General features: G+C 40.6%; 1 long non-coding RNA gene across 1 annotated transcript in view; it reads left to right on the top strand.

Annotated features, from left to right (window-relative positions):
* The first annotated feature begins 9,084 nt into the window (after nucleotides 1-9,084).
* The window catches only part of LOC140515607 (uncharacterized), a 122,190-nt gene continuing 107,483 nt past the window's right edge, over nucleotides 9,085-23,791 (top strand). Inside the window, exons 1-2 of the long non-coding RNA XR_011971104.1 lie at nucleotides 9,085-9,293; nucleotides 9,399-9,529. This is a non-coding gene — a long non-coding RNA (uncharacterized lncRNA). The remainder of the gene's footprint in view (nucleotides 9,294-9,398; nucleotides 9,530-23,791) is intronic.

The raw sequence follows: 23,791 nt of genomic DNA, 5'->3' as shown, positions 1-23,791 counted from the left end.
ACAGAAGGTATTATTTTTTAAGTTGTTGTAAATAAAAGTTTCAAAACATGATTTCTTAAAAAAAATCCTGGGATGAGTCAGTCCCAACCTGTAGGTTTTCACTGGTTCCTGTTGGCAGGGTTTTCACTGCTTCCATTTCAGTGAGATGCCAGCCCTGTGGTGCCCAACCCCAGGTCTCCACCTGTGGCCACAAACCTCTGAGACAGTCTAGGAACTCTTCTCCTCGTTTTCTCCATATCATCTGTTTAGTTTGGTGTCGTTTAATTTAATTGAATATTTACTTTTTTTTCCATTGTCAACTAGAAGAAGGCAAAAGTGGACATTTCCATGGAACTTGTTGTGGAATTGGAAAAGGGGACTGTCCCTGAACCTACAGATCTCTATGATTTACAGCTGAAAGAAGAGAGTTGTTTGAATGTGCACTTGTCTCGTAATGGGGGATTTGGAGCATTTTGTCTTAGGCCTATTGATAGCTTGGATTTCTTCCTTTGAAATTTTGCTGTTTCTTTGACCTATTGGAGAATGGCTTTTAATCTTAGAAAGTGGAATTACTTCCTTCTCTATCTTGCATATGCAACAGCTCTTAGAGAATTTTACTGCAGAGATGTTTTAACTCAATTAACTGTTACCCTTCTCATTTTGACTGCATTAGTACCTAATGAATAACTAGACGACATGAACCGGTGACTGAAATTATCCATCAGAAGTTTCCAAAGTGAACAGATGACAAACGTTCCTATTACAGATGGAGACCTCAGGATATCCATGGGAATTCAAAAATAAATTGTACTAGAACTGGAAAATTGTCTAGGAACCAAAGTATTGCCCCCATCTCCTTGTCATGACACTGATCCATAAAAATTCAAGATCCGTGTTTTAAATAGCATACCAAGTATTCCTAATCTCTAACCTGGCTGAATGAAAAGCTTGCAACATATAGAGACTTAGTGGAGGACCTGAAAACCATGTGGGAACATGTGATCCCCACAGTCCTATCTCCTCTTAGAATAGTACTAAGGATGCACTGCTGGATCCTGACATCGATGAATTAACATCCAAATACTTTGTTTGAGTTACAAGAGACAATGATTCCATGTAATGATCTGAAGAACATTACACAGAAAAGAATCAATTACATGTTATGTAAACCCCATCAAAAAGAGTAAGAATAGTGATGATAATAATAATGACAAACACTTCTATTGTGCTTTACAGTTTGAAAATAAGTTTGCAAAACATCTCATTTGAATTTTAAAAACACCCTGCAATCTTCTTGGCACAGATATTACTATCAGCCCTATTTGACAGATATGAAAACCGGGTTTTACAAAGTTTAAGTGGCTTGCCAGGGAAGTTGGTGTTGGAGAGAACACAGCCCCAAATCTGAAATAGTTTTAGAAAGAAATTTAAGTCACTTGGTAGAGGAGACTGAGGCAGAAAGGAGAGTGTTGCTCCCTGTTGTCCAGGCTCTGTTAAGTTTAATATGACACAGGATTTAGACCAGGGCACCCACACAGAAACAGCGGGGGCAGAGCATTGTCTCCCTGAGTGCCTCCCTATCCCACCAGGTCTTCCTGATCTTTGTCTCCTCTAGCCTGGAGAAAGGAGGCTGAGGTGGACCCTTTCCCCAGGAATGTCCCCTCCTTTCCTACTCTACTCTGGAGGATGTGAGGAATCCAAGTCCCATTCCAGGGCTGCTGGTTTGCAGAGGCTGCTGCAGCTCCTGTGCTCTTTCTTCCCTTTTGTGGAGCCCAGGATAGCCCTCCCTCGATCTACCACTTCCCCTCTTTGTCCTCCCCCTTCCCTTCTTTGTCCTCCTCCTCCCAGTTTCAATAAAGGGGCAGACTACCCACGCCCTCAAGCTGAGCTCAGGTGCTGCCACGCCCCCCCACACCCCCAAGGCCGGAAGCTGGGATCCTGGTCAGTCCAGGTGCCAACTCCAGGAGAGGATGCACCTGTGGCTCCCTCCCTTAGCCATTTTGGGTCATTGGGGGTGACAGAAGGCTCTGGGGGGTCCCCCCACTGCTCTGGGTCTGATATCAGAGGCCCCCTCCCTCTCTCTGAACTTTCCCCCTCTGCTCTGGTAGGAGACGAGCCCCTCCCTGCACTGAAGTCACAATATCCACTCCCTCCCATCCTATATTAAGTGTAAGTCTTATTTGTCTGGAAAAGGATATGAGTGGGGTGAGCGGGAAGAGGTCTGAGTGCCCCCCACTCACTTCCCTTCTTCTTTCCTTCCACACCCTAGCCTTCACCTCATTTAACCCCATCTTCCCCTCATTTTGCAGGCTGACTGACCTGTGGGTCCTGTTAGTGCCTCAGTGGCTGTGAGTGAGGTAAGTGCCCCTTCTCTGCTCCTGCCTCAGTCGCCCCCTTTGTTCTCCTCCCGCCAACCTTTTCACAAAGCCCATCCTCTCCTTTCTCTAATTACCTTTGCTTAGTGCCCTGGAGGATTTGTTTGTAAGGTGTGTGGAAGGTCCTGTGAGTATCAATACCTTTGTTTGTGCCTCTGTTGTATATGTAGGTAGGATCATCTGTATTTATGTTTGTATTGATATGTGTGTGTACGTGTGTGTATGAGTGTTTGTGTGTGTGTGTGTGTGTGTGTGTGTGTGTGTGTATGAGGGGGAGAGAGAGAGAGAGAGACAGAGAGAGACAGAGGAAGTGGGCAGTGGGGAGAAAGAGAATGTGGGTATTCAGGGGTGAAACTTTGTGTGCCTGCTACTCCTGCCTGGGGTTTCCTGCCTAACTGGAGCTTTGTCTGGAGATCTGGGCCTTGGGGCATCTTGACATGGGGTGCAGAGGGTGAAGGCCAGCGGAAGAAGCATTAGGGAACTCTCCCTCCCTCCCCTCCTCAAGTGGAAGATTCTTTCCTTTCTTCCTCCCTTCCTCCCATCCTTATCTTGGCTTTGAGGCTGAGTAGAGAGAAGACAATCTGGGAAGTTTTTCCTTCCCCTTCTCCCTATCGTCTCTTTCTTGGGGACGTCGCTTAATTAAATACTTATTTGTTTTTTGTACTAGTGTCAACCAACACTTGGCAAAAGGGGTACTTCCATGTACTTTGTTGTGGAACAGAGACGACAGGCTCTGAACCTGCCAATTTCTGTGCTTTGCAAACAGAAAAGAAGAGAGTTGTTTTAATGTGCACTTCTCTCTTTTTGAGGGATTTGGAACATTTTCTCACAGGGCTATTGATAGCTAGGATTTCTTCCTTTGAAATCTTCCTGTTCATATCCTTTAGCCTATTGGAGAATGGCTTTTAACGTCAGAAATTATGTTGCATATGCAACAGTCCTTAGATAACTTGACTACAGAGATATGTTTCCTCACTTAACTGTTACCCTTCTCATTTTGACTGCTTTTGATCTGTTGAGGAAAAACATTTCAACTTTATAGAAACAGAATCATTCATTTTATTTTCTGTGATTATCTCTGTTGCTTGCTTTGTCATAATCTCTTCTCCTGTCCTTCCATGTGAAAAGTAATTTCTTCCTCCTAGCTCCTTTCATTTGCTATTGATTCCTCTTTTACCCCTAATTCATGTATACATTTTGTACTTTAATTTGATAAGTGGTCAAAAGTGTTGATGACTTATAAAATTTCTGGCAAGCTGCTGTTCTTTTATCCCATCTGTGCTTTTTTCTGTTCTTTTCTTACAAAAAATCAAATACTGTCTACTCACTGCCATCCCTCCCCATATTGCTGAGGATTTGTGAAGCACTAATTTATTTCATTTCTTTTCATCTATACATTTTGTACCTAATGTTTTTCATTGATTTCCTTTTCAATTTTTAACAAGTTCAAATCGTTTTCTGGAAAGCTAGATATTCTGTGGGTCCTGAAGTCAGGGAGGCTCATCTTCTCAAGGTGAATTCTGCCCTTGGACACTTAATAGATGTGTGACCTTGAGCATGTCGCTTAACTCAGTTTCTCTCAGTTCCTCATATGTCAAATGAGCTGGAGATGGAAATGGCAAACCACTCCGGTATCTTTGCAGTGAAAAGCCCAGCTGTGGTCAGCAAAAGTCAGACAGGAGGAAACAACAGCAATTATTTTCAAACTCACAGATTTGTAATATTGCTTGGCTATGCTACTGATTATCACTAAGCGAAAACTCCTATCTTTCCTCCTTCCTCTCCCATTATTTCCCTTGAGATACTTGACCTCTTTTTACATTTGTTGATGGATGTTTTCTGTTTCATACATCACCAGGGTATCCCATTTGTCCTTGTGTCTCCATATCCTTGAGAGTCATGCCGTGTAACAAATCGTATTTCTTGCTTCAGGGAAGAAAAGAAAAGCCAGGATAAAAGATTGACGCATTCGGAAAAATTGTCCAATATGTGACACTTGTGGATATCTCACCTCCTGGACAGGGTAGGGTGAGGGTGTCTTCTCATTTTTCCTTTTCAGCCCCACTTGATCTTTTACATTTTGGTACAGGTACTTTTGACTTTTCACTGGGTCATTGCTTCAAATTTAATTGTTGCAATTGCCATGTATATATGCTGTTTGCTTGGTTCTGCTTAATTCACTTTCCTTCAATACACAAAGAACTTTCCATATCTTTCTGTACTCATCAAGCACATGATTTCTTACTGCACGGTAGCAGTTTACCATGCCTTTCATGCTCCCTATTTTGCTTGTCATTCCAAAATTCATGAGCATCTACTTTATTTCCAATTCTTAGCTGTTTCTGAAAGAGCTGTTATAAATGTTTTGAAATACATGGGGACCTTTTTCTTCTTAATGGCTTCATTTGGGTGCAATGGAGTCTTTGTTTTAAAGTCTTTGAACATGTTTCTTATCTTCTTTGCATAATTCTAACTTTCTTTTGCTAACAGGGTTTTTACTGACCCAGTCTCTAACCTAAGAATGCTCAGAGCCACACAAAGCAGGCCTAGAGACTGGGATGCCAGAAATCTAGTAGTTTAGTTCGTTAATTTCATAGTGAGGAATGTTTTCTGAGCTGAAGTGAAAGCACAGCTTATGTACTTAAATCACAAGTAGGGAAGGAGAGGGGAAGGCGAATTATAAAAAATAATTTACTGATTTCTCAGAAGAAACCAATACATTCCACAGTCAAGTTTTTGGGGATTGTGACCACCTCCCCTAGAGTACAGAACCAGAGTTCTGTGATAAAAACAGGTTTCAGTCTTTGATTTGCTTCCGCTTCAGGTATGCAGGTAGATTGTGAGTCTTGTCAAGGTTTGATTGATCAGTTCAAACTGCATTGTGAATCTGACTCAAGTTGAAAAAGGTGGCTCTGCAAAATCTAATCTGTTAATATATTCATGACACACATCATACTGATTATTATAAAAGTATTAAATTACTTTCCCACTTTCCAAAATGGATGGATCATTTCACAGCTCCACCAACAATGTGTTTCTGTGAGCATATACCCACAACCTTGTTTAAGTTTCAAAAACATATTAGTGCCATAAAAGGAACTTGATAGACCTCTTTCTTTACCTGTTGTTTCAAGTAGTTTATATAGTATTGGGATATAATGGTTTTTTTTAAATGTTTAGTAGTATTCCCTTTCAAATCGATTTGATTCCGGAAATTTGTCCCTAGGGAACTCATTTATGCTTTTTTCAATTTCTTCTTTAAAAATAGGACTATTTATGTGGTCTGTTCCTCTTCGGTTAACATGAGCATTTTATGTTTTTAAAAATATTCATCTCTTTCACATAGATTGTTAGTTCTGCTGGCATATGATGGAGCAAAATAACTTCGCAATACTGCTTTAATTGCATCTTCATTGGTTATTCTCACTCTTTCGATTTTGATACTGTTAATTTTGTTTTCATCTTTCTTTTCATTCATCAGGTTGCCCAAATGGTTTGTCTGTTTTTATGAGTATTTTCATAAGAGCAACTTCTGCTTTTATTTATTCATTTGATTTTTTAAAAATTTCTTAATTTCACACTTGATTTATGGATTTCCATTCTGATGTTTAATTTGCTGTTTTTCTACTTTTATGCAATTCACTCACAGTACCTTGATCTGTTCTTTCTCTGGTGTAGGGATGTAAGCATTTAGAGATACAAATTTTCCCCTAAGTAGTGCTTTGGTTGCACCCCACAAGTTCCGGCATGTTATGTCATTGTTATAATTCTCTCTAATGAAATTAATGATTGGTGCTATGTTTTGTTCTTTGACACACTCATTCCTTAGGATTAGGTATTTTACTTTCCCATTAATTTTAATCTCTGTTTCCACATTCCTCTAATTTATATTGCATTGCGGTCTGTAAAAGGTGTGTTTAGCATTTCTGTTGTTCTCCATTAGGTTATGAGGTATTTATGCCACAATACATGTTCATTTTTTGTCATGGTGCCATATGCAGCTGAGAAAAAGTCATATTCCTTTTCATTTTCATTCATTTTCTCCAGAGCTCTATCACATCTAACATTTTTTATATGCTTTTCTTCTCATTACCTTCTTTTTTATTACTACCTTATGCCCAGATTTTCCTAATGACGAGAGGGGAAAGTTGGGGTCACCCATAAGTATACTTTTAGTGTTATTTCCTTCTGTAAGTTATTTGCTTTTTCTTTTTTAACAAGTTGGATGCTCAGCCACTTAGTGCATCTTTGGTGAGTAATGATATTATATCTATGGTACCTTTTAGAAAGACATAATTTTGCTGCTTCTGTCTTTGAATTAGGACCATTTAACCTTTCGGGTTCTCTGAGATCATGATTGCTACACTTGTATTTTGGACTTCAGCTAAAGCCTAAGTGTGTGTGTGTGTGTCTATGTATGTGTGGTGGGGAATTATCTGAAGCCTCAGGCCTTTTTACACCTCTGTTTTCAGAGCCAATTCTGGGGGTTTGAAAGTTTTTGGTGGTTACAAAGTGATGTGATTTGGGGAGAAGTGTGGTCACCGCTGTGCTCTGGACCTCACCCAGGAAGAACCTCACCCAGGAAGAACCTCTGATCCCTTGGGACTGCACTTGGTACTGCTCCAAAGGGTCCCTCCTCCCTTTTGACCAGAAGTGACCTTATCCATCAGTACACCTATGTCACTGGGATTGAAAGTGGTACTGTTCATCAGGGTCCCCTGTTTCCTCTTGCGAGAAAGTGCTCCTCTGTGACCTTGAACTGTGACTCAGAAATATGTATAGGCAGTAGAATGTCCAAGCAGGTTCCAAATTTTCCCGTGGAACAGGTGAAGCGTCTCTTGCTGTTTACATGAAAAGTAGTTTATAGTCTCTTTGGGATTATGCCTCGTGCTCCAAGACCCTTACACCCACCATACATAAAGTTACTTGGGAAGTTCCTAACTCAGGTCAACTAGCATTTTTTTCTCAGGCTGGGTGGTGAAGTTAGAAAGGATTCAGCACTTACAGAACTTCCATGCACTGGGAAGGAGCTCTCTTCTTGTTCTTCCCTGGCTTCGAGGAAGCCTCCTAGACAGTGACTTGGCACCAGTCTTCTGGGATCTCTGAATCCTTCCATCTATGTAGTTCAGTGGTTAGAGTACTGAGCCTGTAGTTGGAAAGATCTGAGTCAAATCCAGCCTCAGGCATTAACTAGCTAGGTGTTCGTGGGCAAGGACAAGTCAGAGTGTAGCTAGTCAAGCACACTTTCATCTTTCTGCCTGCTCAGTAAGATTTACAGCCCATCTGAAAGTGTCTGTCAGCTTAGAGATTGGTCTGAGGCACTAAAAGGTTAAGCGACTTGACCGTAGTCATGCTGCTGCCATGAATCTGAGGCAGGACTTGACCTCTGTGCCCTTCGGACTCTGAAGCTGGCCCTCTGTCCTTGCGCCTCAGACACTACCTCTTTTCCATTTACACACAGTTCAAGCGTCTCCTGTTCCATGAAACCTTTCTTTGTTCCAGCTACAAAAGTAGTTGTACTGTGCCCAATACATATCAGAAGTTTAAACCATACCTACAGAATGAATAAATTAGTGAGTTTTAGGTCTAAGCTACAGTAATTCCTGATGATTATGCTTAAATCTCTCATTTATGATTAACAGTTATCTCTTTATTATTTTACCTATCGCACCTAATTAATGTTGATCTATGAAATTTCTGCCAAAGTGCTTTCCAGCTATGCCTGCTGTTATTTTTTTATCGACTACAGACAGTTCTTCTTCTGCATAAGTGGACCATTGGGCAACGATCTAAGTACAACGACTTTGAAGTAATGTGAAATTGCCCACATACCTGTCTGTAAGGGAGGGAAGAAGGGAGGGAGGAAGGGGGTCACGTGCCTGTAAAAGGAGGGAACCTGGATACAGCTCAAGGACACATGGGGGCTAGGGACAGAGAAGCAAAAGCAGGAAAAGATGAGGCGGGTGTGCAGTCAGTCACATGATGTCCTGGCCCGAACTGAGAAGAACACTCAGGGGACAGACATGGCCACACACAGAAGAGGACTGGTGATACATCGAGTGAGGAAACACACACGGTACCAGAGCATGGATGAACAGAAGACAGACACACGGAGGCCAGACATGTGAATAAATGGGCAGAGCAGGAAAAAGTCTCCTTTCTCAGGGCTGGAGGTCTCAAGTCAAGATGTCATCCTGAGGATGCAGAAGTGAAAGGAATCACTCTGCAAGTCTGAAACCCCTTTCTTTTCCTTTTCCCCTTTCCCATGAATACCGTTTAGATCCTTTACCTCATTTAAAACATTTTATAGAAGATTTTTGTATCTTATACCGTGGTATCCAATGTACATCTCTCTCTCCCTCTCTTCCCTGAGAGTCATCCATGTGACAAAGGGTATTTTTGGTTTTAGGAGGGAAAAGCAGTCAACGTAATCATAGTACATAGAGCAAAAGGTAATTGAGGCAGAAGACACACTCTCTGATAATATTCCAGTTAGTACAGGCTTACTGTCTCTGGAAACATATCTACCCTCCAAGCACCTACAGGAAAAGATATTTGTGGCAGGAGACACTCTTTCTGAGAACATTAAAGTTACTCCAAGCGTACTCTCTGGGAGAACACATCTAGCCTCCAAACACTCATCGGATGAGATACTTATGGGTGGAGACACAGAAGTTGAGAATAGTCTACTTACTACAGGCTTGCTTTCTGGGGAAGCACATCTACTCTCTGAACACTCAGAGGAAAAGATACTTGTGACAGGAGATGCTCTCTGACAACATTCTGGTTATTACAGGTTTACTCTCTGGGGAAACACTTCTAAGGAAAAAAAATGAATATTTAATAAAACAGAGGCTCTTGAAGTATTCCTGATGAAAAGACAAGAGGTGAAGAGAAAATGTGACTTTCAAATGCAAGACTCAAAAGAAGCATTAAAAGGTAAAGATGAAAGAGAAATCATAAGTAACTTCGTAAGGTTAAGCTGTGTGCTTTTCTATGTGGGAAGATGATGCACGTATCTTCTAAAAATTTTATTACTATTAGAGACAGTAGAAGGATTCAACACAGAAAGAGAGTAAGGAAGTGTACCCGTTAGTTTGGGATGATGCAAAATAAATGGACAAGTTACAACGATGGATTTCCTGGGAGAAGGCAGAAAAGAGAGCGAGAATGAGGTGAGCGAACTCACATAAAATAGGAGCTTTTAACGTGGGGTGAAAATTTTTGGGTGGGGTGAGTGGTACATACTTGAATATCAGTCACATCTAAATTGTTTCATAAAGATAAATATCTATGTCTATGTTTATATCTATAAATGCTTTCTCAATTGGTCATAAAAATCTATCTTTCCATGGTGGTAAGTACGAGAATTGGAAAAGAGAAAGAAAAAGTGGTGAGAAAATGGTGCACTGATAAAAGAATACAGTGGTCATAGGCCAAACAAATTACAGTAGGGTCAGAATAAAAAGAGAGACAGGAGAAAATGAAGAAAATAGAATGGAGGGAAATGCATAATTAGCAATCCTCACCGTGTGAATGGGATGAACACATTCATAAAATGGAAGCAGGTAGCAAAGTGGATTAGAAACGAATATCCAACAATATGAGCTTAATTTTTTTTTAAGAAAACAAGAAACCCACTTGAAATAGAGAGAACCACAGAGCTAAAATAGGGGGCTGGAGCAGAAAACTGTTATACCTCAGCTGAAGTAAAAATTGGAGGGATAGAAATCATGATCTCAGGAAAAAAAGCGAAAGCACCAAGCTACCTCTTCTTCAAAGGAAAAACAGAGAATGAAGTAATATCAATAATAAACATATATTTGTGAAATGTCATTGCATTCAGCTTTTGAAAGGAAAAGTTCAATGACTTCCTGGAAGAATTAGTGAAACTATAGTAGTGAGGGATCTCACCTTTTATCTCTGAGAGCTAGGTAACCCTAATCATAAATGAATTAAAAAGATGTTAAAAAGAATATTAGAATTTTAGTAAACCTACATATCAAAGACCTCTGGAGACATGAAAATAGAAAAGAATACAGATAGATGTTGCTTTATCTAAACTCACATTATACAAAATGGAATTCATGTAAGGAAGAAATCTGCATTCCCCAAAAAACATCAATGTAAACTTTACTGCCACATATTGGGATCCCTTTCTGCTTCTGATCCTCAGTTTATTGCTCTGTGTCTTCCTACCACCCATCCATGGTGACCCCAAAGGAAAAGCTACAAAAACATCCCTCAAGTGAAAGCTGAAGAACAGATGTTCAGAGAGATGGCCACCACCACTGATGGATCAGGTCTTGGCTTGAGACCTCCAAAGCTGAGAGAGGAGACCTTGGTTTCAGTCTGTCCACGTGCTTATGAGTTTCGTTCCTGTGTTTTCGTATTTTGTCCATCCAACTTTGGGTACCGTATGCCTGTCCTGATCCTCACCGCATGTGGCCTCTCCTCTCCTCACTGTTTTTATCTCTTGCCCCCATGTGTCTACCTGTCGCCATTTTCTTCTTTTCAGTTCCAGCCAGGCCCTCATGTGGCTGATTCTACCAGCCATGTCTCCTTCCTCCTGCTCTAGCATCTCAGTGCCCAAACCCCATGTGTCCTTGAATCATGTGCAGGCCCCCCTGCCACTCCCACTGCCCCTCCATTAGAGTGCAGTCCCTTTCCTGCCTTCCTCCTGCGCTGCTCCACATCTCTGGGTAAGCTCACATTTTGTAAAGGGACTGCAGAATGGTCTACTTATGTTGTTGTTGCTTTAATATTTATTTGATAATTTGTTATTTCCCGATTACATGTAAAATGCATTTTAATATTCATTTTCAGAACGTTGAGTTCCACATTCTCTCCTTTCCTCCCTTTCATCCTCCACCCCACATTGAGCAGGCAAACTATTTGATATAGGTTATACGTGTGTAGTCATCGAAAATATATTTCTAAATAAGTCATAACGTAAAAAGACAGTCATCAAGAAAAATAAAGTTTAAAATTTTTCTTTAGTCTGTATTCAGACACCATCACTTCTTTCTCTGGGAATGGATAGCATTTTTCATCACAATTCCTTCAGAGTCACCTTGGATCTTTATATTGCTAAGAACTACTAAATCGTTCATAGCTGAACATCTTATAATATCAGTGTTATTGTGTACCATGTTCTCCTGGTACTACTCATTTCGCTTTCCATTGGTTCATGTAAATCTTTATAGGTTAATCTGACACAATCCTAATCATCATTTCTTATATCATTATAGTGTTCTGTCACAATCATATACCACAACTTAATCTTCCATTCCCCAGTTGGTGCTCATCCCATTAATTTCCAATTCTTTGCCACCAAAAAGAGATGCTATAAATATTTTTGCACAAATAAGCCCCTTTCCCCTTTTAAAAAATGTCTTTTATGATACAGACCTAGTGATAGTATTTCTAGGTCAAAGGTTATGTATAGTCTTATAACCCTGTGAGCACAATTCCTAATTGCTCTCTAGAATGGTTGGATCTGTTCAACACTCCACCAACAGTGTATTAATGTCTCAGTTTATTTCCACATGCCCTCCCACATTCGTTATTTTCCTTTTCTGCCTTATTAGCCAGTCTATTACGTGTGACGTTTTACCTCACAAGTTTTAAATTTGTATTCCTCCAGTCGTTAGTGATTTAGAGAATTTTTTCGTATGGTTGTAGATGGCTTAGATTATTTCATCTGAAAACTTTCTGGTCATATCAAATGATCATTTATCTGGTGGGTAAAGGCTTTTATTTGTGCAAATTTGACTCAGTTGTATAAATATTTGAAAAATGAGACCTTTGTCAGAGAAACTTGCTCAAAATTTTTTCACAATGGTATCGGTATATTATATTTCCTTCCATCCTATATTCCCCCATTTATTCTATTTTCTTTCTCCTTTTTATCACGTCCCTCTTCAAAAATATTTTGCTTTTAACTTCTCCTTTCCCCAGTCTACTCTCCCGTTTGTCAAGCACATCTACATCTCTTATCCTCTTACCCTCCTACTTTCTTTTTTCAAGTTATTTATTTATTTTCAGTTTTCAACATTCATTTCCACAAGATTTTGAGTTTCAAATTTTCTCCCCATCCCTCTTCACCCATGACACCAAAACACCGTGCATTCTAATTACCCCTTCCCCTAATCTACCTTACCTTCTATCACACCCCTCCCTTCCCTTGTCCCCATCTTCTCTCTTCTCTTGTTCGGAAAGATAGATTTCTATACCCCATTTCTTCTATTTATTACTTTCTAGTTACATGCAAGAACAATTCTCAACATTCGTTCCTAAAACTTTGAGTTCCAACTACCTGACCTTCCTCATTCCCCACCCATCCTCACTGAGAAGGCTAGCAATTCAGTATAGGCTATATATGTGTAGTTTTGCTAAAGACTTCCATAATAGTCATGTTGAGTAACATTAACTATATTTCCCGCCATCCTAACCTGCCCCCCATTTATTGTATTCCCTCTTTTGACCTTGTCCCTCCCCAAAAGTGTTTACTTCTAATTACCCTCTTCTCTCATTTACCCTCACTTCTATCATTCCCCCATGCCCCACTTATCCCCTTCTCTAGATTGTCATATCAAATTGAGTGTGCATGTTATTCCCTCTTTGAGCCAAAGATGATGAGAGTAAGCTTCACTTTTTCCCGCTCACAACCCTTTTAGCCCTCTCTTGAAAATGCTTTTTCCTATCTCTTTGATTAGAGATCGTTCTCCAGGTCATTTGTTTTTCCAGTGAGATATTTCACATTAACATTCACTTTCTCATTCTTTTGGATTGGTTTTGCAATTTCTTGGTTTCTTATAAAGTCATCAGCTTCCATCTAATTCATTTCAATTTTTAAAGAATTATTTTCTTCAGTGAGCTTTTGAACCTCCTTTTCCATTTGACCAGTTCTTCTTAAAGCATTCTTCTTCTCATTGGCCTTTTGAACCTCTTTTACCAATTGAGTTAGCCTATTTTTGAAGGTTATTTTATTCATAATTTTTCCCATAATTTTGTTGCATTGCTCTCCTTTCTCTTCCCAATTTTTCCTCCACCTCTCTTACTTGATTTTCAAAATCCTTTTAGAATTCTTCCATGGCCTGAGATCATTGCATATTTATTTTGATGGTCTCTGATGGTAAGCGTTGCTCTTCTTCATCTGAAAGGATGTAAGAAAGTACCTGCTCACCAAGAAATTAACCTTCTATTGTCTTATTCTTTTTCAATTTTGGGGCATTTCCTCTGATGCCTACTTGACTTTTGGGTTCTTTGTCAAGAGGAGGGTATACTCTGGGGACCTGTAAGTTCTCAGTTCCTCCAAGGTAGCAAAATTGAGGGAGAGGAATTTACTTTTCTCCTGACCTGCACTCTGGTCTTGGAGAAACTACAGGCCCAATTTTCTGCCCAGTATCTGTGAGTAGAATTCCTTCTCCAGAGCCTCAACCACCGTCACCAGCAAAGCAGCACTGTTACTCACCCCAGGGCTACTTCTCAGCACTGAGATCCAGATCAGCAGCTCAATTTCCTCAGGGTCTTTAGGCCAGGGCTCCAACAATGGAAGATGCTGCAATAGTTACTAATGCCTCCTGGACCTGGGGCTAGACCTCTGTGTTCCCTTCTTACGCAGGCGATAGAGCTTTCTCACTGACCTTTGAAGCTGTTTTTGACGTTTGTGAGTTGAGGAATCTGGGATCCACAACTGCTGCCAGTGGCACCTTGAAGCCAGCTCCTGTCCTGTCCTCACCGCAACAAGGGGAAGGCAGGTCTTTGCTCTGCTCCACTCCCAGTGCAACAGTCCTTTCCTGTTGGCCTTCTAGGTTGTCACTTTGTGGCTTCTGCTGTTCTAGAATTTGTTTAAAGTCATATTTTAGGGGTAGTTTATGGACTGTCGAAGGAGAGTTTCTAGAGGTGCATCCTTCCACTCTGCCATCTTGGCTCCACTCTCTCCCCTCCCACTTTCCTGTAGGGTTAGATAGATTTCTTTGCTCAACTGAGTGAGTATGGTATCCCTCTTTGAGTCAATTCTGATGAAAGTAAGGTTCACTCACTCGCCCTACCTCTCCCCCTCCACAGTAAAAGCTTTTTCTTGCCTCTTTTATGTGAGATGATGTACACCATTCTACCTCTCCCCTTCCCTTGCTTCCAACACATTCCTCTCTCAATCCTTAATTTTATTTTTAGGTATTATTACTTCATATTAAACTGACATTTGTGCCCTCTGTCTACTTCTTCTAACTTCCTTAATAATGAGAAAGCCCTTATGAGTTACAAATACCATCGTCACATGAAGGAAGGCAGACAATTTAATCCTATCAAGTACTTTATGATTTCCCCTTTCTGTTTACATTTTTATTCTTTTCTTGAGTCTTTTGAAAGTCAAATTTTCTTTTCAATTCTATTCATTTCATCAGCAGTGCTTGAAAGCCCACTATTTCACCGAATATCCAGTTTTTCCATCTCTCCATTTTCCATTTTTTGCTCAACATGGGTGTAGTGGTGGTGCTAGTGGATGGTTGGAGTGATCCAGGACTGATTTAAGATTAGAACATGATGATATTCTAGTTGAGGAGAACAGCTTGAAGTGATTGTGGTGGTACTGTGGGGTGAAAGGGGGGACACAACCTGCAGAGATAATAAGGGGGCTGAAATGACAGGATTTCATAACTGATTGGACATGGAAGTGGTGGAGAATGAAGAGACAATCCAACCATGTAATGAATTCAAAAATGCAAATGGAGTCAAGAATTCCTGAGTATTACCCTGTATCTAAAATCTACTAACTATTTGTCTCAGGGAACGTCATTTAACTGCTTTGTGTCTCTATTTCCCCGTCTGTAAAAATGAAGTTGGTTGTCATATTTTCTCATGTCCCAAGCCATGATTCACCTAACAACTTCCTGGAAGCACTCTCCTATGTTCCCCTATTCTCTCTTCTTGATTGTTTCCTTGCTCACCCCTTTTCCTGCTCCCCTGAGATAAACCTAGGACCTATGCTTAGTGCAGTGCTTGACACATAGGAAGCACCAAAAAAAATTGTCTCTCTCTCTCTCTCTCTCTCTCTCTCTCTCTCTCTCTCTCTCTCTCTCTCTCTCTTCCTTTCCTCCCTTTCTTTCTCCCTCCCTCTCCCTCCCTCTGTGTCTGGCCATCTGACACTTTAGGAAATCTTCATGAAAAGTATGGGTCTAGAGCACTGGCTTTCTAACCTGGACAGACTGAAGCAGGGAATGCCTAGGGGCAGATCTTTTCTTTAGGAAGTTCGTGGAACAAGAGAGAGGAGTTGTCATGGTATGAGTCAGTGAGGCCCTTTCCCTCAGGGGAGCTCTAAAGTCATTTTTGGATGACAGCCTTACTCAACTTAGCATCAGGGTCTTTAGTGGGGAGTGGGGAGGGAAGGAGAAATTCAAAATACACTACAAGAAATGTGAATATTGAAACAGTCATAATGATTCTTCTTTTAGAAATTGTCTCCTCCTCTGATAAAGGCTGGAGAAAAGTATAGTGATAGAAAACTGCTAAAGTTGAGAATAATGATGTCTGGAGAAGAACGTAGAAACATCAAACCAGCAGATGCTGGCAAAATCACCAAAGCAAGTGATCTGTTCAGAAGGAATTCAGAATTTATGGTGAATAAGGTCAGTTTCATAAGATAGTTCCATGAGTCAAAGGAAAACTGAGCTAGGAGATAGGAAGGTGGCTGGGAAAGGCTGATGGAGGAGGTTCTGAGGGAGAGCAGGGCCTGTGGTTTGGGCAACAGTTTGACTCCTCTGAATGATTCCATAGGGATTGCTATCCTCGCCACACACTGAGCTTCTAGCAGCTCTGGGTGAACCCCAGTACCCACATATGGACTGGGCATGTGAGAGTGGTGTCAAGGGGGCATCTTGGCACCAACACTTCTTCTGTGATGGCCATATGGATAGTAGGGGTTCTGTGAACCATGCTGTCTGACTTTAACTCTCATAGACAATCACCCAGGGAAGATGGGGAAACTGACTCAGAGAGAGAAGTTAATTGTCCTTGGACATAGAGGTGCTAAGTATCAGATGCAGTGCTAGAGCTCTCTTTACCAAAGAATCACATAATGTGAGACCTCGAAAGGATATGAAAAATCATAGAGTTCAACACTCTGCCGAAAAGAAATTCCCGTTATATCACACCTGAAAAGTGATCATGCAGCCTTTGATTGAAGAACATCAAGGAGGATCCCAGCATTACTTCAAGGGAGTCCATCTCACCTGAGGGCAGCTCTCATTGTGTGAAAGTTTCTCCTAACACCTGGCCTGGACTGGGACTCTCTACAACTTTTTGCCATGTGCTCCCACCCTATCTCCTATCCCTAAATATTCCATGACTTATTTAGTGCTTTAAAGTTTACAAAATGCTTTAAAATCGAAGTGATGTCATTTAACGCTTAGAGAAGCGGCTTTAGGTTCCAGAGAAGGGAAGATAGTACATGTGGGTAGTTCTCTGTGGCTAGTTCTCTGTGGCTTTTGCACCAATCTTGATCCTTTGACTAAGTTTATCTTGAACAGAATGGCCACAGGGAGCATGTCTGGCTCGTGGGATCTTCTTAGTTGTAGGTGAGGATTTTGCATGACTTGAAGGACATGAGAAGGCGGATCTGGAACATGCCCCTTGGCACCACTGTACCCTTGTGGCAGGTTCATTGGTGTACGAAAAACTGTGATAGGCTGTGTAAGCACACAGATATACAGGATCCTTAAAAAAGCCTTATAATTGCCCTACTCCTGCCTCTGTGCAGAGCAGGTAACTTTCTCAGAGTACATTACTGTGGAAAATCACCTTTAGGATGTTGCTTCTGCATATTTCTCAACAGGCTCTAATCAGTTGTGTGTCAGTTACACAGTTGGAAAGTTCCCCCCCCCCCCTCCCCTGTACAGCAATAGAGAGGCCTAGGTTGAGACTGGGACTACTCTAATTAAAACTGGTTGAAACTGGTTTTTGGTTCTAACATGTCTGCTTAGGCTTAGAGCCATGGGTAATTATGACCAAATAAGATAAAAAGAAAATAAAGGGAATGGGGCACCAAAATGTGGGGAGTAGGAGATATAAACATGGGTGGAGACTAATGTGGTGTGTTTAGACATTCCAGATAGACTATAAACCCTGTAGTACCCGGTCAACGGAGGAAAGGGGAGGGGATAAAAAAATTGTGTAATTGTGGCAATGGGTATGCCTACTTGTTGGACACCATTCTTGCAAGAATGTCACATAAAAGTTCCTCCTGCTTCACTGATGACCATGTGGAGTTATTGGTAAGTCTCTTGTTTCTTGTATCCCCATCCACCCTCTCATTGGTTCAGGAGGACGACAGGTACAGGCAATATATAGAATGTGCTTGGCTGGGTGGACCAGGTTACCTGGGAGGGAGAGAGGCAGTTTTTGGCACAAGGTTTAGGGAGTTGAACTCAACTGCTCCCTTCCTCAGACACATTTTGTCTACCTGTGATCTGTGTCCAGCTAAGTCCCTGCCATGAGGATTAAACGGGCCCACTCAATGCCCCTTCTGAGCTGCATATCAAGGAAAGAAAAATGGGTCATCGACCCAAGGGTATGTGGAAGAGGAGTGTGGTGCTGAGGGTCATTGAAGAGGTCTTGCTCGGTGTAGCTGAGGAGGAAACCCAAAACAGCAGAGCTATGAAGTCAACTAGTGGAGGAGGAATAAAGAGTAGAAGGCACCAAACGGCCTTTCAGGAAGTTTGGAAAGTGATAAGGGACTTTAAGAGAAGAAGACACAAAATATGCCCTTCCAGGGTTCCAGAATGAAGAGATGATGCCCTCTGTGGTAGCTGATACCTGGAAACAAAGTGGATACCCATTCTTGGGAATGGAACGCATAATTGGTGTATATGAATGTGAATGGAATAGTCTGACCTCATCGTTTCCCTGAAATTGATCTCTCCACTCGGACAATCATGTCTTAATTGAAAAGTCTCATGGCCTTCTCTCATTTCCCATCTTTCTGGACCTTTCTGCTGCCTCTGAAGCTCTCATTCAGCCTCATTTCCTGGATACTCCCTTCTCCCTCAGTTGTCATGACACTGTTCCCTCTGAATTCTCATTTTGCCTGACTATGCTTGACTGATCTCAGTGACTGAATCTTCACTTGGGTCATGCCTATGAACTGTGGGTATCCCTGAAGTTTCTGTCTAATCATTCTGTTTTCAATATTTGTGGCGGAAGGTAGTCATGAGAGTCTGTGGAAGTCTTCTGCAAGACGGAGCTCTGCTTGGGCTCCATCAGACCAAGCCCTCCACAGGTACGGTTTCGGGAACTTAGGAGGTTTTTCTTTCAATTTCTCTTATTATCTCTCAAGGTCTTTATTCAATCACTCACTCAGAAGGCATTTATTTAATAGCTAACATGGTTTTAAATGTACAGGATACAAAGAAAGGAAAAAAGATATTCCTTGCTTTCAAGGAGCCATAGTCTGTTTAGAGAGACAAAATACGAATAACTCTGCACAAGAAAGCCAAAATAGAATGAATTAGAAATGATCAACAGAAGGAATGTGCTAAAAAGAAGAGAGCTTAGGGAAGTCTTCCTATAGAATGTGAGATTATGTTGGAGACTTGAAGAAAGCCAAGAGAAGCAGACAGTCCTGGGGGACAGTCACTAAAAAGGAAAGAGGGTTTGGAGATTCTAATTTCGTGTGTGAGAACCAAGAAGGAGGTGAGTGTCAGTAGATCTCACAGTGTGTGGGAGGTGAGTGTCAGGTCTAATAAGACTGGAAAGGTAAAAAAGATGTTTGGGAAGCTCTTTGAATACCTAGCAAAAGACTTTATATTTTATCTGAGAGGTGATTGGCACTACGGGAGTTTACTGAGTAAGAAGGAGGGTGACATAAGTAGAAGTTTGCTTTAGGAAGATCACTGAGAGAAGGAAGAATTGAAGTGGAGGGAGACTCGAGGCAGGGAGGCCAACTTCCTGGAATAGCCCAGGTGTTAAGGGCTGCAGCAGGGTGTTGTCAGTGCCAGAGGAGAAAAGTGGGCATATTCAAAAGATGTTAAGAAGGAGAAGTGGATAGATCTTTGCAACAGATTGGATAGGAGGAGGTAAGTGAGTGAGAAATCTGGGATGACCTCTAGCTTGCAAGCCAGGGTGACTTGGGTAATGCTGACAATGCTGTGCTGCCCTTTTCAATAATAGGCAAGGTAGGAATGAGAGATGGTTTGGGGTAAGGGGAAGGTAAGATAATGAGTTAAGTGTTGGACATCTTGAGTTCAAGATGCCCACAGAATATCAAATTGAAGACGTAAAATAGACAGTTGGAGATGTGAGACTGGGTATATGCAGAGAGGTCTAGACTGAATAAGTAAATTGTTGACCCATCCAGTTGCCCAACCTCTAGCACTTCTGTGGTGAAAGTCTTAAACCTGCCCCAAGTATGTGGCAATAATGTAAACTACAGCTTGATTTCCTTCCACGGCAGTTTCCCAGATTTCACCTACTGTTCCTCATTGCCTTTCTCCTTTGTTGTTGTTCAGTCATTCAATCATGCCGAAGTCTTGGACTATAGCTCTTCATTCCTCCACTAGCTCTCAAAGTCTATCCTAGTTCATGTTCATTGTTTGCATGACACTTTTTCTCTATGTCATCCTCTACTATTTCGTTTTCATTTTACCTTCTGTCTTTCAATTCATCAAGGTCTTTTCCAATGAGTCCCATTTTCTCATGATATAGTCAAAAATTTCAAGCTTCATCTTCAGGTTTTGAATGTAATACATTAATTTCTCTCAATATTGACTGATTTGACCTCCTTACAGACCAAGGGATTCTCAAAAGTCTTCTTCAGCACCATATTATGAAAGCATAATTTCTCTAGTAGTCAGCTTGTCTTCCAATCCAAATCTCACATCCATACACTGCTACTAAGAAAAACCATGGCTTTGATTATATGAATCTTTGTCAATAACGTACTGTCCAGCATGCCACAGTTCTTCGCCTCTCCAAGGAGCAAGTGTCTTTTAACTTCATCGTCTGTAGTGATATTTGATCTTAAGATTATAAAATCTGGCACTGCTCCTATTTCTTCTCCTTCTTTTTGTCAGAAAGTGATCGGACCAGTTTCCAAAACTTTAGTTGTTTTTTTTTTTAATATTAAGCATCAAGTCAACTTTTATACTCTCTTCTTTCATTGTCACCAAGAGATTTCTTAATTCTTCAGTCTCTGCCATCAGAGTGGTGTCATCTGAATAAGACCTGATATTTTTTCTGGCAACCTGATTTCAAGGTTTTTATTCACCCAGCCTGGCATTCGAATGATATACTTTGCATATATATTAAAAATAAGGTGATTACCCACATCCTTTTCATATTCTTATTCCAGACTCACTAATCAGTTGTTCGATGTTTGCTTTTAACTGTTGCATGGCCTATATACAGGTTTCTCTGGAGACAATTATCTCATACCACAATCTCTTTAAGGACTTGATACACTTTGTTGGGAACCACACAATGAAAGGGTTTAGTGTAGTCAAAAGGTAGATTTGTTTTCTGGAACTCCCAATATTTCTCCACAATCCAGTGAATCTTGGCAATTTGGCCTCTAGATCTTCACCTCTTCAAAAACAAACCAGCTCAGCAGACTTCAGAAAAACCTGGAAAGACTCGAATGTTCTGATGCTGAATGAAGTGAGTAGAACCAGGAGAACATTGTACACAATAACAGTCACAGTGTGTGCTGATTAATAGACATCTCTAATTAACGATGCAAGGATCCAAGATGACTCCAAAGGACTCATGATGGAAAATGTTGTCCACATCCAGAAAAAGAACTATGAAGTCTGAATGAAAATTTAAGTGTATTATTTGCTCTTTCTTCTTTTTTTCGTTTGTTTCTTCTTTCTTCTGTTTTCTCCCATTGGTTTTGACTCTTCCTTACAACTTGACTACCGTGAAAAGAGGTTCAATATGAATGTATATGTAGAGCATATATAAAATTATCCACCATGTTGTGGTGAGGGGAGGGGAGAGATGGTGAGAAAATTTGAAAATCAAAACCTTATGGAAGTGAATGTTGGAAACTGAAAGCAAATAAATAATTTAAAGGAAATAATCGTCCCTTCTGGTAAGTACCTGTTCACATATTGCTAAAGTCTAGCTTGAAGAATATGAAGAAAGACTTTATAGACATGTGAAACTAGCACAATTGTTTTGGAAATTGAACATTCTTTGGCATTTCCCAATAACAATCAGTAGTTTAACATAGCCCCCCAAACAGGAAAAATGATAATAGTAGTGACCTTATTGTTTGGTTTTTGTCCTTCATTCTTGAAGAAGATCAAAATGGTGTCTCTTTGTTGGAGTCAAATGACAATATATGTGACTGCGGATGAGCTAGAAAAAAGTTAGGAGAAGCAGATGTATTACAATCCTGGGGGACAGTCACTGAAAATGAAAGAGGTTTGGGACATTCTAATTTCGTGTGTGAAAACCAAGAAGGAGGTGAGTGTCAGTAGATCTCACAGTGTGTGGGAGGTGTCAAGTTTAATAAGACTGGAAGCGTAAAGGGGATGTTTGGGAAGGTCTTTGAATATCAAGCAAAGGATTTTGCATTGGATCTGAAAGGGGATTGGGTACTAACATGAGTTCAGAATGCCCTACCATAGGAATAGCTCATAGGAATATTTGGCGTGGAGATTTCTCTAAATTTGTGCATTTGACCTTTCTTTCAAGGTTCTGCAATTCTGCTTTTGATCATAGAGCAACAGCGTCTTCATGGCTGCAAGCATGCCATGTTGACAAGTCCTTTGCCTCTGTCTCCCATTTCACGCAATCAATGGCAAAGTTCTCTTTTTTAAAATATATATATATGTATATATATACATATATATATATATTTATATGCTATTTATTTTTCAGTTCTTAACATTCACTTCTATAAGAATTTGAATTCACAATTTTCTCCCCATCTCTCCCCATCCCCCACCCCAGGACAGCATGCACCCCATACTCCCCTTCCTCCAGTCTGTCTTCCTTCTGTTACCCACCATTCTTCCATCCACATTCCCCTCTATTTTCCTGCAGGATAAAATAAATTTCCATGCTCCATTGCCTGTATAGTTTAATTTCCAGTTGCATGCTAAACCAATTTTTAACATTCATTCTTAAATCTTTGAGGTTCATATTCTCTTCCTCCCTATCCACCCACCCTCATGGAAAAAACAAGCAACACAATATACGTCATACATGTGTAACAATGTAAAGCACTTCCACAATAGTTATGGTGTAAAACACTAACCACATTTCCCTCTGTCCTATCCTGCCCTTCAGGATAGAACACCAGGGCAGGAGACAGGAGGGCCTGAGTTCACATCTCACCTCAGACACTTGACACTCACTAGTTGTGTGACGTTGGGCAATTCACCTAACCTTAATTGCCTCATCCTGGGTCATCTCCAGTCATCCTGATGAATATCTGGTCACTGGATTCAGATGGCTCTGGGTGAGAAGTGAGTCTGGTGACCTGAACTGCCCTCCCTCACTCAAAAACAAAAGTCAAGTGCAAGTCATGTTGTTATTTTCCTGATGACATGGTCTTGTTCGGCAACGAAAGACGAACACACACATCCTACCCTTCATTTATTCCATTCTCTCCGTTGAACTGTCCTCCCACAATGGCGTTTGATTATACCTTTCCCCAATTAGCTGTCACTTCTATTATCTTCCCTCTCCTATCCTTTCCCCCTTGACTTCCTGTAGGGTAAAATAGATTTTCGCATTGAATTTTGCGTGTGTTATTCCCTCCTTAAGACAAATCCCATGAGAGTAAAGCTCAATTATTTCCTTTCATCTCCACCTTCTTCCCTTCCATTTTAGAAGCTCTTTCTTCCCTCTTATATGTGAGACATTTGCTACATTCTACCTATTCCATTCTCCTACATTCCACTTTTACATTTTCTTACATTCAACAGTAAATTTTATTATTTTAGGTATTCTCCCTTAATATTCAGCTCACTATATGCCTTCTGTAAGTGTGTGTATACATATACATATATACACACATATGTATATATACATACACACATGCTCACATGGACATATACATACCTACACATATATAATATACACATACATACATACCCATACAAACCCACACTGTAACTACCCTAATACTGAAAAGGTCTCATGAGTTCCAAACAATATCTTTCCATGTAGGAATGTAAACAGTTCATCTTTAATGAGTTCCTTAAAGCTTCTCTTTCCTGCTTACTTTTCCATGTTTCTCTTGATTCTTCTATTTGAAACTCAAATTTTCTATTCAGCTCTGGTCTTTTCAACAACAATGTTTGGAAGTCCTGTATTTCATTGAAATTCCATTTTTCCCCCTGAAGTATTATACTCAGTTTTGCTGGGTATGTGATTCTTTGTTTTAATGCTAGCTCCTTTGACCGCTGGAATATCATATCCAAAGC

This window comes from Notamacropus eugenii, chromosome X, assembly GCF_028372415.1.
Source record: "Notamacropus eugenii isolate mMacEug1 chromosome X, mMacEug1.pri_v2, whole genome shotgun sequence".
Taxonomy (NCBI): Eukaryota; Metazoa; Chordata; class Mammalia; order Diprotodontia; family Macropodidae; genus Notamacropus; species Notamacropus eugenii.
The sequence above is the reverse complement of the archived record's forward strand: the minus strand, read 5'-3'. Positions and strand labels throughout refer to the sequence as shown.